Raw genomic sequence first — 14,049 nt, 5'->3', positions numbered from 1 at the left:
GGCGGGCGCAGAGAAAGGAGGAGGGAGGGACCGAGCGCTGGGACTGCAGCCCGCGCGGGAGGCCGTGGCGGGGCGGGGGCGCCGGCGGCGGCGGCGGCGGCGGCGGCGGCGGGGGCGGGGGCGGCGGCTGCGGCTGCGGCGGGGGCGGGGCCAGCGCCCCTCGGCAATCTCCGCCGCCTCCGCTCCGGGCGTCCGAGGGAGGCCGGGAGGAGATCGGGGGAGCTCGGGAATCTCCGGCCCGGGCGACGGCCAGTCCTGGAGGCGCCGTGCCGCGGGCGTGCCGGCCCGCGCGGAGGGGGCGGGGTCTGCGCCGGGGGGCGGGGCCACGGCCCGGGGGGCGGGGCCACGGCCCGGGGGGCGGGGCTTGAGTGGCCGAGCGCCCGGGAGGGCGGGCGGTGCGGAGCGGTGACCTGAGTCCGCCCAGGTAGCCGCCTTGGTTCCGGGCGGGGAAGGAGGCGCTCGGTGGAGGAGGAGGGCTCGCTGAAGAAAGGGATCTCGACTCGGAAGGTCCAGGAATGAAGCCACCGCTCCAGGGCTCTCTGCGGTCCTGAAACACTTTAAGAATTACTGTTGTCGCTTTCCTGGTCCTGTTAATAACACCCGGTGCTCGTAAGAGCTTTACAGCGACTCAGCGGGTGAGCGTCTGCCCTCGGCGCAGGGCGTGACCCCGGATCCCAAGATCGAGTCCTGCCTCGGGCTCTCCGTAGGAAGCCCGTTTCTCCAGCTGCCTGTGTCTCTGCCTCTCTCTCTCTCTCTCTGTGTGTGTGTGTGTGTGTCTCTGATGAATAAATAAATAAAAGTCTTTAAAGAGAGAGCTTTACAGTTCGCACAAGGTGTCCACAGACCCTTTCAAAGCTGTTGGTGTAAGCAGAGTAAATACCACGATCTCCATTTCATTGATGATGGACCTAAAGCTTAGTTAAGTCCTGTATCTAAATACTGGCGGATCCAGAGCTCAGGCACCAGATCATATTCTCCTCCTCTGCGCCTTGCTGTCTGTGCAACACTTTATTGCTTCTCAGCGTTGTGCGATTGGAGATAAATGTGCAATAGTTTTTCTATCCTACCAGACTGTAAGGACCAAGAGGGCATCTACTTCCTCTGAGTTCCACGTATGCTCTGTACATTATAGGGGTATGGTGATGCTTTGTGAATAACCTGGATTCTGCTAACTAGCTTAAACAACTTTTTTGACCTCTTTGGACCCCCACTCCACCATTTGTAAAATGAGGAGATGGTTTGGATCAGTGGTTGGCAACCAGGGCGATTTTGCCCCTTCTCCTCCGTCCCAAGACATTTGTCAACATCTGGAGACATATTTGTTTGTTACAACTGAGGGATGAGGGGAGTGATCCTGATAATCTAGTGGGTAGAGAGGCCAGGAACACTGTGCAATATGCTGCTGTGAACAGTTATCCAGCCCAAAATGTCAATAATATTGAGGTGGAGAAACCCTGCGTTAGATGATTTGTAAGGTCATTTCCATTTGGGTCTATGATTTGTCCTTTGAACTTGGGTTTAATCTGGCCGGTTCTGAAGTAGTACAGTGGTAAAGATCCCTGCTTTGGAGTCAGACCAACACAAATTTGAGTCCAAGCTTCACCACCTACTATGCTTGTGATGCTGAGCCAGTGATGACTTAAGAATTTCTATACAGAAGGGATTTAGGGCCCGCACATTGCTTGGAAAGGAGGACTAAAGGGATTGTCTTGAAGCAGAGTTTTCATAGCAAGCACGTTTTTTTTTAAACCTAAGCTGTGTTATAGATCATCAATAAAAATAGCCAAATTTTAGCTCTGCCACTTATAAGTCATGTTTGCATTGTAAAAACTGCCTAGCCTCTCTATGCCTCACTTTCTTCATCCAAAAATTAAGAATACTAATACTACCTCCCTCAAGGGATTATTGTGAGGCTTAAAGGAGTTATCACACATTAAGAACTTCAAACAAATTGCCCCACAGTAAGTACTCAATGTTAGCTATTATTATTATTACTATTACCATGATCATTTTATTCACATTTTAAATGAGAGTGAAAAAAGTTCATGATCACAATCAAAGACTATCAGTATCACTACTATGGGTTTTTTAATTTACATAAGATAGTTTCTTTGTGGCTGCTAGAGATTAAGATAGGCAGACAGAGTTCCCCAAATCACCCCTTGGTGCAACCGCTGCGTTGGGCAAATCATTTTCATCAAGCCTTATATTCCTTGTTTGTAAGATGACAATAACAGTCGCAGTGTTGTTCTAAGGATTAAATGAGACAAAATAAAGCACTTAGCGCAGTGCCTAACATATAGTGACTGCTTAACAAGCAGTAAATATTTATCATCCAATTTGTTTAGTGATTGTAAGCTACTGGCCAGGGTCCCACGGGGCTGGAAAGAGAAGCCCGGTATCTCTTAATACTGCTACTTGAGCAGTATTAAATATTCCATTAAACTGGAAATCCAAATGCCTATGGCCTGTTCTTGAGCTGAGATAGGCAACCCCAACCTAAGTCAAGGATCCCTATTGGCAATACCCCCCACAGCTAATGGGACTTGAGCCTGTCCAACTAAGTGTTATAGCTCTGAAGAAAAATTAGGATATTTCATGGCCCGTGGAACAACTTTTTTTTTTTTTTTTAACCTAGGGACAAGTGGTTGGCTTTCTGAAAATTTTACCTTCCAAACTGGCTTCTTAAAAATTCTCATTCCCTCTCTACCTGCCTTGCCAAAGTACTGGAATCTAAATGATGCTAGATCCTTCCTGGCCTGTTCCATGACCCAGCAAGAAATGAGATTTGGGATCAGGGCTGCTTGTGACTCAAATTAGTGTTATTCAAGTAGCACACACGTCCCTAAGAAAAAGAGTGGTGTAGGATAGGAATGTTTGAATGACCAGACAGAACAAAGAGAAATTGGACCCTGCCCTGTAAATAAGCATTTAGGGAGAGAGAGACTAGAAGCCTGTAACTAGTAGAAGAGGCCAGAGGCGCCTACAGTGACACAAAGACCAGATTCATTTCTTGCATATATGTCTACAGCTGCCTGTTTGGAAACAGATTATAAAACATTACAGAGGATGAGGACAATTAAAGAATCTTTTCCTGGAAAGAATTTTTAGCTGCAGAAACTACTAAAGTCCTAACATTTGTTCATTTATCCATTTAACAAATATGGGCAAGAGTCTAGGATACCAAGATGAGCAGAATTGATTCCTGATATCAAGGAGCTCACATGCTGGGGAAGAAGGGATGAACAAACAGAAAGACAACTGTAACACATCATGATAAGGAAGTCCTCTCTCACAGCAGTCAAGGATATGGTCTCTGGTATCAAACAGACATAGATTGGCATCTGCCTTGGCCACATATCTGAACTTGGACAAGATCCTTGGCGTCTCAGATGCCAAGTTTCTTCATTTCTGTGACAAGCATGGTACATCCTAATCCAATATCCATCCTCCTCTCCTTCCTTACTAGTAGAACTCCAACTTTGTTCAGAGCAAGAATCTGCTTAGCTTTAAAAAAAGGAAAGAAAAAAAAAAAAGTTGAATTCTCAGGCTCCTGCTAGCTAAGGGTGACCATGTAACACCACTCCAGCCAGTGAAATGTAGGTAAGGGATGGTGTCCCTTCCCAACTAAGAAGACAAAGCCTCAAAAAAAAAAAAAGAAAAAAAAAAGGGTTCTTTGCCCTTCATCCTTTGCTGTTTACCCTTCCTTCTTCCTGGAACACAAATTGGAAAACAGCAGATGTCTTATCTCCACAGTGACAAAAGCCACATGCTAAGAATATTATGGAGCTGCCATAGCAGCCTTAGCCCATCTACCTCTAATTTATTATTATTTGAGCAAAGTAAATTCCTGTTTGATTAAGCCACTGTGAACAGGTTGCTACCTGCAGTCAAACTTAACTCCCAATTCATATAATCTATAAACTGAGAATAATAATAGTATCTCCCCCCCCCCCCGGGGTTCTTTTGAGCATTAAATAATGCATGCAAAGCACTTAACATGACACCTGGCTCATAGATACACTCAGTAAATGGTAACTTAGACCTCTTTACTACTATTATTCCCCCTTATTATCCTTATTAATATGATTAATATATGTGCCAGCAGCTCTAGGAGCATATAGGAAGATGGAACTCCTCCTGCCTGGGGGAGGGAGGATAAGCTTCATTGAGAATGTTATGTTTCATGTGAGTCTTTAAAAGTGAGGAGGAGTTTTCCCAGGATATGGGTTCTGATCAAAAATAAGCAAATTCTTTTGTGACTGCAAGGGCTTAAGAGGGATGAGGTACTGTTCACCAAGAGAAACATTTGTCTAGAAGGTAACAGCACTGAAATTGGGGTCATATCACTGGGAGGAGAGTCAGTACTGGCCATAGTCCTCACATTGAGACTGGAAGAGCTAGGTCGATGCCCAAGCTAAGTGGGTGCCTAAGCCCCTAGCCGCAGGGCTATTGTGGGGCCATCGGAAATGTGTAGTCCCACCCCCCTTATCTGTGGCTTTGCCTTCCACCATTTCAGGTACTCACGACCTGGAAGCAGAGGATCCCTTTTCTCATAACTTGTCAGATGCTACATTGCAACGCCTGCATCATTCAAACTTCACCACACTTCATCTCATTGTAGTGGCATGTTATCATTTCCCATCACTAAAAGAAGGGTGAGTACAGGACAATAAGATATTGTGAGAGAGAGAGAGAGAGAGAGAGAGAGAGAGAGAGACTACAGTCATATAACTTGTATTATACTTATTGTTATAATTTTTCTATTTTATTTTTATTGTTGTTAATCTCTTACCAGGCCTGATTTAGAAATTAAACTTTGTTGTAGATGTGTACTAATAGAAAAAGTATATATAGTATACAGAGAGTTCAGTACTAGCCACAGTTTCAAGCATCCCCTAGGGGGTCTTGGAAAGTATCTCCAGTGCATAAGGGGGGACTGCTGTAAGATGTCTTATGAAAAGTCTAATCAAATGCTAGTTATTGTAAACCCAGTACTCGGGTTACCGACAACAGTCAGAGAAGTTGGTGGTCTAAATCTTTGTTATTTGTAAACTCTTTGAGAATAGGAGCCTTTTCTTAATCCCTTACTTGATTTCTGCGTCCCTAGCCCTGAGCATAGAGCTTGGCACAAACATGTGGCTATTCCAACAATCCTGAAAATATTTAAAAAAACCCAGCCTTAGCTCTCACATCCCCCCTGAAAGAACATATAAAGACCCAGAGCAGAGCAGATGATCTTAGAAGCGCTGCCTTAACCATGCAGTCTTCTAAATAAAGACAGAGCTTGGGGCCTGAGTCCTTCCCCAAAATTTATCATCTCTCTAATCAGGGAGAGAAGGGTAGATATAAATAGAAGAGAGTATTTTCTACTCCAAAGCTTTCTTTTCCCAAAAAAGAAAGGCGGAGAATACCCTTGATAATTCATCGGCCAGAGGAAGCGAAAGCAGCTCCTGCCATGTGGCTGGCCGATCTGGGAGCAGATACAGAGCCTAATGAGAAACTGAGTTCAGCAAAAGAGGGACGTGTGATGTTTAGGCCTCATTAGGACTATCAAACCAGCCTTTCTGACACAAACGCCGCTATTGACTTTGACCTCACTTCCCTACCTCCCTCAGCTCATGGCATTATTGAACCTGGGTTTTTCCTATAGGCCAGAACCTTGCCAACCCTTTTGCCCTTCACATAATGTGTTTGTCTGGTTTCTATTTCTGTAGTTTGATGAAGGATGATAGCAGGGTATTGAGTTGCTGTTTTTCATTTAGTGCAGTCACCATGCTCACCCTGCCCCTACCCCCACCCTGCTCTCAAGTCGGGCTTCCATTGTCTGTTTTGTGCTCTGTCCTAGGTTTGTATTGCTTTCTTACAGAGTGGGGAAAGGCATTTTATTTTATTTCCCAGGCCCTAGTATACATAATCTCATGGATCCGTCTTTCCCGTGGAGATGTAAGGTGTTTTGAGATTGGGAATGATCTCAGGAGGGAAAGACAGGGAGGGTTCAGCTATTCACAGAGCCCCTGACATGCGCTGGGCCCTGAACTAGGGGCACTTTTTTTTTTTTTTTAATTTAAGCCTCACAACACATTCTTGATGCAGGTAGTATTACATCTCATTTTACAGATGAGAAAACTGAGATCCAGAGAGGTATAAGGACAGACTCAAGGTCACACCTGATGGTTGGTGCCAAAGGTCCCCATACTCCAAGTTCACTGCCCCTCCCAAGCCTCCCCATGTCTCTGTGGATGTTTTAGGGTAGTTTAGTTTGGGTGAGTACAAATCTTCTAAGGAAGAGGGAACAGAAAAGGCTTAACTTTTTGTTCTCTGAGACAGAACTTAACTGTCATGATCCTACCTTCCACCTGAGCATTAGCCCCTGGCCCTCTGTTTCGTTGTCCTTACCAGCACCTACTCAGGTGTCTTTCTCCAGGTCCCTATCTGCCATCTACCTTGATCCTGCTGGCCTCCACTGAGCTGCCTTGTCTGCTCTTCCAGAGTGCCGCTGATCCAGAGCCTCTCCAGGAAAGGCTCTGTCTGAGGCTTCGCACCTCTGCTAAGGTCACAGAAAACTCTAATTGTTCCCACACTGCTCTGGGGTCTTGGGAACCTCTGAGAGGCTGTCTCTGACCTCTGCTCTGTAGACACCCTGAGGAGGCATCAGTACTCCTCATACCCTTGTTGCAAATGTGTCCCCCCCATCCAGGGTCTCTGATGGGGACAGCAGGCATAGACCTCCTCTCCCTACAGATTCACACCCACATAGAGCTCTGTGTCTCTGTATCCTCCCTGGGGCTCCTTCGAGGAGGAGGTAGGAGACAGAGATCCTCCAGAGATGCAGCTCTGTTCCCCTTGACAGCTCACCTCTCAACTCAGCCCTTTCTATCTCTGTTCTCCTGGAAGAGGAGGCAACGCTGGTCCCGGCTGATTCTGATTCTGGGGAAAATCTCTAGGTTGCATGGAGCATTGATTGCATGATCAGAGTCATGGAAGGGTTAGACTATGGGAGTTCAAGAGACCAGACTTTTGAAACACAGAGACTTTTTTTCTCAAGCCATGTGTTTCAAAAGTCTATTTTGAAATTCAAAAGCTCGGTCCTGACTCTTCTTTCTCTTTACAGTTCCACTGTAACAGTCTTACTCCTGAAAGGAAGAGAAGGTGTGAATAGTGGGAGGTACCTGCAGAAGGAGGAAGAGAGAATGTGAGCTAATATTGCAAAGGCAAAAAAAAAAAAAAGGCAAAGACCATCCCTGCACCGTTTCCTCTTCCTGCCAACACAGGGAGACAGTGCCTAGCCTCCTCTGCAGTTGGGATGGAGACGTGTGCCAACATTCTGGCCAACGGTATGTGAGTAAAACTGATAGAGGCCACTTACAGGCCTGGCCCCTGAAAACATCCCTGCTGACCCTCTGGCTCTCTTTCCCCTTATGCAGTAGCTGTGGAGGCCACCAGCTAAAGACAGTGACATCATAAGAGGGAAGGAGCCTGGGTGCATGAGTTGTCAACTGGAGGAGAACTGCTTATATAAGACACTGCCCTGCCAGCAACAGACAAGAAAGAAATAAAGCTGAATTGTGTTAAGCCACTGAAGTTTGGGCCGTGTGTGTGTCTGTGTATATTTTATAGCAGGTTATATACTACTTACTCTGAGAAAATACCTAAATATTGTTCTATCTCATAATGAATATTTAAAAGATCAGAGATTAGGAATCAGAAGTGTAACCATTTTGATTAAAGCCTATGAAATTAAAGGTGCATAAAATGACACCAATTTGAAGAAAATACTAAGTATTATCTTTGAATAACATTCAAAGCCTGATTCAAAGGAGAGTGATGAGAAGGGAAACAGGAACAAACATCTCAGATCCCTTCTTTCAACAAGCCTGACATAATACCTGCCATACTGAGATGCTTTTTAAGTAATGATTGAATGAATACAGCATCCCTTAACTTATCAACTCTGGTTTAAGCTCAGGAAGTTGACTCTTGTAGGTTTTATGGGGAAGACCAAAGGAGGTAGAGATGAAGAAAAGAGAAGAAAAGGAAAAAACAGTGAAAGGCAAGGTAGAAATAGGCGTGTTCCTCTCCCTGTTCCCACTTTTCTGACTTAACAGTGCTTTCAGCCAGAACCCCTGTGATGTTGCCCTCTGCGCGCTCACAGAGTAAACACAAAAGTAAAATTGCCATTGCCGTTTGTTATTGATGTTAATGTACAATATGAAGCTGAGGGCCGCCTGGGGGGCTCAGTGGTTGAGCATCTGCCTTTGGCTCAGGTCACGATCCCAGCGTCCTGGGATGGAGCTCCACGCTAAGCACGGAGCCTGCTTCTCCCTCTCCCTCTGCTACTCCCCCTGCGTGTGCTCTCTTGCTCTGTCAAATGAATAAAATCTTAAAACAAAAAAACAAAATGAAGCTGAGCATGAAAAATGCCACAGTGCAAGGCAGGCAAAAGCCAGTAAGGTGGAAAAAGCCTTTGGGGAGGAGAGGGTGAGAGGCAGAGGGAGAAGGAGAGAAAGACTCTTAAGCAGGCTCCATGCCCAGCCCAGAGCCTAATGCCAGGCTCCATCTCAGGACCCTGAGATCATGACTTAGCTGAAACCAAGAGTCAGATGCTCAACCAACTGAGCCACCTAGCCATCCCCCCAAAAAAAGCCATTTTATTTGTGGAACCATGCAGAGACTTTGGGGGCTAACAGGGGCTCACTAAATAGCACCTCTCTTCTCTATCAGGTCAGGAACCAATTTAAAGATGGACACAAGAGACAGACAGAGGAAATAAAAATGTTTGATTTATTACTGATAAACACAAGGTTTGAGTGTACAGCCAAAGGGATGTGCTGTGAATCTCCACTTCTGAATGAGACATGCTCAACCACCAAGCCACTGGCATAGCTGGAAAACCACAAGCTGTCCCTGCAGGGACAGACCCCTCACTGCATGGGGTAGACAGCTAATCAGAAACCCCTGCTCTCAGGGTCAAGCAGATCTGAAGAAAGAGTAAGGACGGTGCTGAGCCAAGCCACGTCCAGTTTTTCTTCCCCAGTCCCCAATCAGATAAATCACTCCTTCTATTAGGAGTCAGCTAAGGTATGTGGCAGGAGGCAATATCTCTAAATTCTCGGTGGCTTACAACCACGAAGATTTCTTGTTCATATATCCATTGTGGGCTGGAAGTATGTTGTCTTCACTCTGAGACCCAGGGTGATGGGCTGTTCTGTGTCTTGGTCATTACTGTTCTGTGGCAGAGGGAAGAGAGGAGGGCAGTGGGCCCCATGAAGGAAAAGGCACACCCGTATTCTCTCATTCCATCGGGCAAAGCAAGTTATGTGGCCAAGCCTGCCCTCAATAGCTCGGGGATGTTTAATCCTTCTGAAGGGAGTGGCAATAATTTTTTTTAATAAGAATATAATTACTACATTCCTTCTCCCTTGGGGAAACTGAAGACGTGGGATTCATTTTTCCCAATCTGCACCCAAAGGCCAAAGGAGAAGTAGCAGATGCTGTTGTGGCCTACCTTGAAAGTCACCTGTGGGTTCTGCTGACAATTCCCACACATTCCACACGTGTCACTTGCTCCCTAACTGGAAAGAAGGGCTTTCTTTGGTTGCAGGAACATGCCTGCCTCATTGAGCCGGGATTTCCAGGAGCACCCCTTAGCCAAGGGCACCCCTTAACCAAGGAAAAACAGAAGTTGGTGTATAAAGTTCCCATCTTCCTCATCTCTTTGTAGGACAATTTTGAAGTATTTCTACACAATCCCTCAAAGCATCCACAATGGGAGTGAGTCCCAGTTGCCTACAATGTCAATTTGCTCATAAAAGTGCCTTTTTCTCTCCTTTTTTTCTTAAAGATTTTTTATTTATTTATTCATGAAAGACAGAGAGAGAGAGAGGGAGAGAGAGAGGCAGAGACACAGGCAGAAGGAGAAGCAGGCTCCATGCAGGAAGCCCAATGCGGGACTTGATCCCAGGTCTCCAGGATCAGGCCCTGGGCTGAAGGCGACACTAAACAGCTGAGCCACCTGGGCTGCCCCTCTCCTTCTTCTTCTTCCCTGTCTTCCTTCCCTGCTGCTTCACTGTGCTTCCAAATAAACCCAAATAAACCACTGCACTCAAATCCCTGGGTCAGGATCTGTTTTGAAAAAAACCCCAACTGAAACAGGGAGAGATGTTCCTCCTATGAGAAACCTATTTCCTAATCTCTCAAGGTTCTCCAGCAGTTCTTTTGCCTACTTAGGTTCACAGCACAAAACACAGCGTGGATGCAAAACTAGTCTTGAGCAATAACTGACACCTACCTTCCTTTCTTCCAGAACAGCCACCTCCGTGATATACCCAAATGACCAATGTTAAGGTAAAGAGGAGAGGCACCGCTATGTGTTCTCTGGGCCTTCTAGAAAATGTGGAATGGTTCCTTCAACACATACGTGCGAGTCGACAAGAAAGGTGATGTTGCAGACGTGAAGGGAATGGGCACTATTCAAAAGGAATGCCCAACCCCTGTTACCATGGCGAAACAGGAAGGGTCTGCGATGTCACCCAGCATGCTTCTGGCATTGTAGTAAGCATACTAAGGGCAAGATTTCTGCTAAGAGAATTGGTGTCTATATTGAGCATATTAAGTGCTCTAAGAGCCGAGAGAGCTCCCTGAAACGTGGGAAGGAAAATTATCAGAAGAAAAGAAGGAAGCCAAAGAGAAAGGTACGTGCACTCAACTCAAGAGCCAGCTTACCCACCCAGGGAAGTATGCTTTGTAAGAACCAACAGAAAGGAATCTGAGCCACTGCTGAGACTCCTTCCTGATGAATTCATAGCTTAATAAGTGTGAATACGTATTTACATATGTACATCCATAACCAACCAACCTCCAGACTGTAGAAATAAATAAAATAATTAACATTTGCATACCAAGCACTCTCTTTTTTTTCCCTAAAATTTTATTTATTCATGAGAGACATAGAGAGAGAGGCAGAGACATAGGCAGAGGGAAAAACAGACTCCCCACTGAGCAGGGAGCCTGATGTGGGACTCGATCCCAGGATCCCAGATCACCACCTGAGCCAAAGGCAGATGCTCAACCACTGAGCCATCCAGGTGCATCCAAGCACTCTCCTAAACTGAACCTCTCTTATTTATTCTCAAAATAACCAAGTAAGGTTGGTATCATATTATCATCCTCAATTTTGTGGATGAGCCAAGTGGGGCTCAGAGAGGAGTCTCCTCCAGGCACTGCCACGTTTTGGCCGTCCAGTGCCAGCTCCTCTAGTTCTTGTGGGGAGGCTTCTGGCTTCTTGTCAAACCACCTTGACTCTGTGGCCATCTCAGCTGGTGTCAGCCAGCCACTGCCTTAGACATCCTGGTGCCTCTCTTTCTTTCCAGCCTGTCATTTAGGATTTCTCAACTGTCCCTCCATATCCATCATCGTGTCTCATACACAGTTCATTCACATTCAACAAATGCTGAGCGGCTTCTAAGAGGCAGGATTACTGTAAGTGCCGGAGACATGAGGGTACAGAGGACAGACCAGATCCTTGCTCCCATAGAGCTTATATTCGAGTGGGGGGAGAGACAGAAAATAAACAGTAATAATGTTGGATAGTGGTAGAATCAGAGAATCAGAAAAGGATGACGGGATTGAGGGGCAGAGGGGCAGGTTTTTTTTTTTTATTTTATTTATTTATTCATAGACACAGAGAGAGGCAGAGACACAGGCAGAGGGAGAAGCAGGCTCCATGCAGGGAGCCCGACGTGGGACTCCATCCGGGGTCTCCCGGATCACACCCCAGGCTGCAGGCGGCGCCTAACCGCTGTGCCACCAGGGCTGCCCGGGGAGCTAGGTTTGATTAGGAGAACGGAAAAGGCTTCTTCTCTGAAAGGGTCACTTTGAAGCTAAGAGCTGAATGACAAGAAGGAGCCAGTCATGGAAAGAGTTGGAGGGAGACTAGTCCATGCAGAGAGAACAGCAGATGGAAAGGCCTTCAAGGGAATACCGGCTTGAGGAGATAAAACTAGGAGGGTGTTAATAATAACACTGGCCTTTGGCGATGTACATCTGTCAGAGGCAGGCACGCTGGAGTTCCGTGCCTTGAAGAGTCAATCCAATCACAGCTCCTTACCCCCCACCTACATGAGCTGATTCTCTCTCGACACTGCTTGGAATGTGGAATCTGTTCCATTCCCAAATTTGGTGAGATGAATTGCTCCTTCATGACCCCACGACAGCACTGTGGCCCGTGCCACTGGCATGGCACCACAGGTCTGCATCAGCTGTCTGCCTCCCTCCTAGACGAGGGGTTCTCAGGGAGCTGGAATCCCTCTCTCCCTCTCTCTCTCCTACTCTAACCTTAGGAAATGTGCAGGACACAGGGCGGATGTGCTAAGCATGCTCCCTTAGCACTCGGCAGCAGTTCCGGCGAAGCGTTTCACACATTGTTCCTTATTAGCATGTCTGTCTTCCCCTCCAGCTGTACATCCAGGCGCAAACTCAAATGCCCACAGAGTCAGGCAAGGAGTGTAGGACTGTACAAGTGACGACGGCTGGGGAAGAAATGGAAAGTTAATTTTCATATAATGTCAGAAATGTAGATTTTTATGTGAAATCTCCAGATATTTAAATGCTGGCAACTAATTATTTGGAAAAGTTAACTGAGCTCTCAAGTGCATTTTAACTGCATTTACAATAAAATACATTCTAAGTGCATTCTCAGTGTCCTACATAACAAATGACAAAGAATCACTGCTCAATAACATTTGTTGAATGAATGAATAAATGAAATAAACTTTATGGGAATTAATCATATCAGCTCTTCTCACTGGAGTCTATCTAAGGCTTAAATTGTCAGGACTTGGCTTAGCCGAAATTGGATTCCAGATGAAATGTAGGGTGGACTTCATTTTCATCATTACGTCGTGTGATGAGATTCCAGTTTGTTTTTCTTATTGCTCCACTATCCCAAATGACTCCAGTGGCCCTGGGGTTTTCTGGGCAGGAGATCAAATGTCTTCAAAGCAGGCTCAGCTGGGTTGATACACTCATCAGACAGACAACTCAGGAGTAAGTGCTTAGAATTCTACATTAATAGAACCATAGAAGGTTAACACTGGAAGCACTCTTAGCCATCTCCTATGGACTAGCCTCTAGCTGGGTAGCCCCAATTAGCTGATGAAGAAACTGATTTGCAAAGCAAGGCACCCAAAGTCATGTGACAGCACCCACCCCCCCGCCCCCAAGTCATGTCTCCTCCCTGCACAGATCCCTTTGGTTCTGCTCAGAAGAGGCCATATGCACTCATCTCTCATCATTGCTAAGGCAGTGAGCAGCAGCCTTTGGGAGAAACACCCACATGTGTCAGAAAGCCCTCCAGACTGGTTAACAAAGTAGGCTGGCTACACACTCTTGGACTAACACCAGGACTACTGCCCTGAAAGGGTTTCCAGAGAAACAGAATTAGGTTGAGCACAAATCTTCTACTATCAGAAGTCCTTCTGGGCTTCTGGAGACGTGCTTTAAGGGGAGGGGCTGGGTCTTTCTTATTTGTGTATCACCAACAGCTCCTAGCAGAAGGCTTTCTGCAGAGCAGGCACCGAGTATGTATTTGTTGAGTAGTGCTTGCTATGTGCTGGTCATTGTGCTTAACAGTGGTTCTCAAAGTAGAGTCCCAGGCACTCCTGGAGGCTCCTCAGGCCCTTTCCAGGACTCACCAAGGTCAAAACTATCTTAACAATACTGAATGTGACTTCACCTTTTTTCACTCTCATTCTCTTACAACTGTATGTGGAGTTTTCCAGAGGCTACCTAATGTCTGTGTGCTTTTGAGTCTTGTGTTTTGACATTTTCTCAGTTTTAGTTTCAGACATGGAAAATGTCAATAGATACAACACACATAGCAAGAGTTTTTTGAAGTCTTCAATAATATTTAAAAGCATAAAATTGGGCCTCGGAACAAAAATTTTGAGACCCACTCTTAGAAGGTAATGAGTACCATAAGAAAAAAGAAAACTAAATCAGGATAGAAGAATTGGAAGAGTCCAAGGATGAGGGGCAAGTGATGGAGGC

Source organism: Nyctereutes procyonoides, unplaced genomic scaffold (genome assembly GCF_905146905.1).
Source record: "Nyctereutes procyonoides isolate TBG_1078 unplaced genomic scaffold, NYPRO_anot_genome, whole genome shotgun sequence".
Classification (NCBI taxonomy): Eukaryota; Metazoa; Chordata; class Mammalia; order Carnivora; family Canidae; genus Nyctereutes; species Nyctereutes procyonoides.
Note: the sequence above shows the minus strand (reverse complement) of the source record.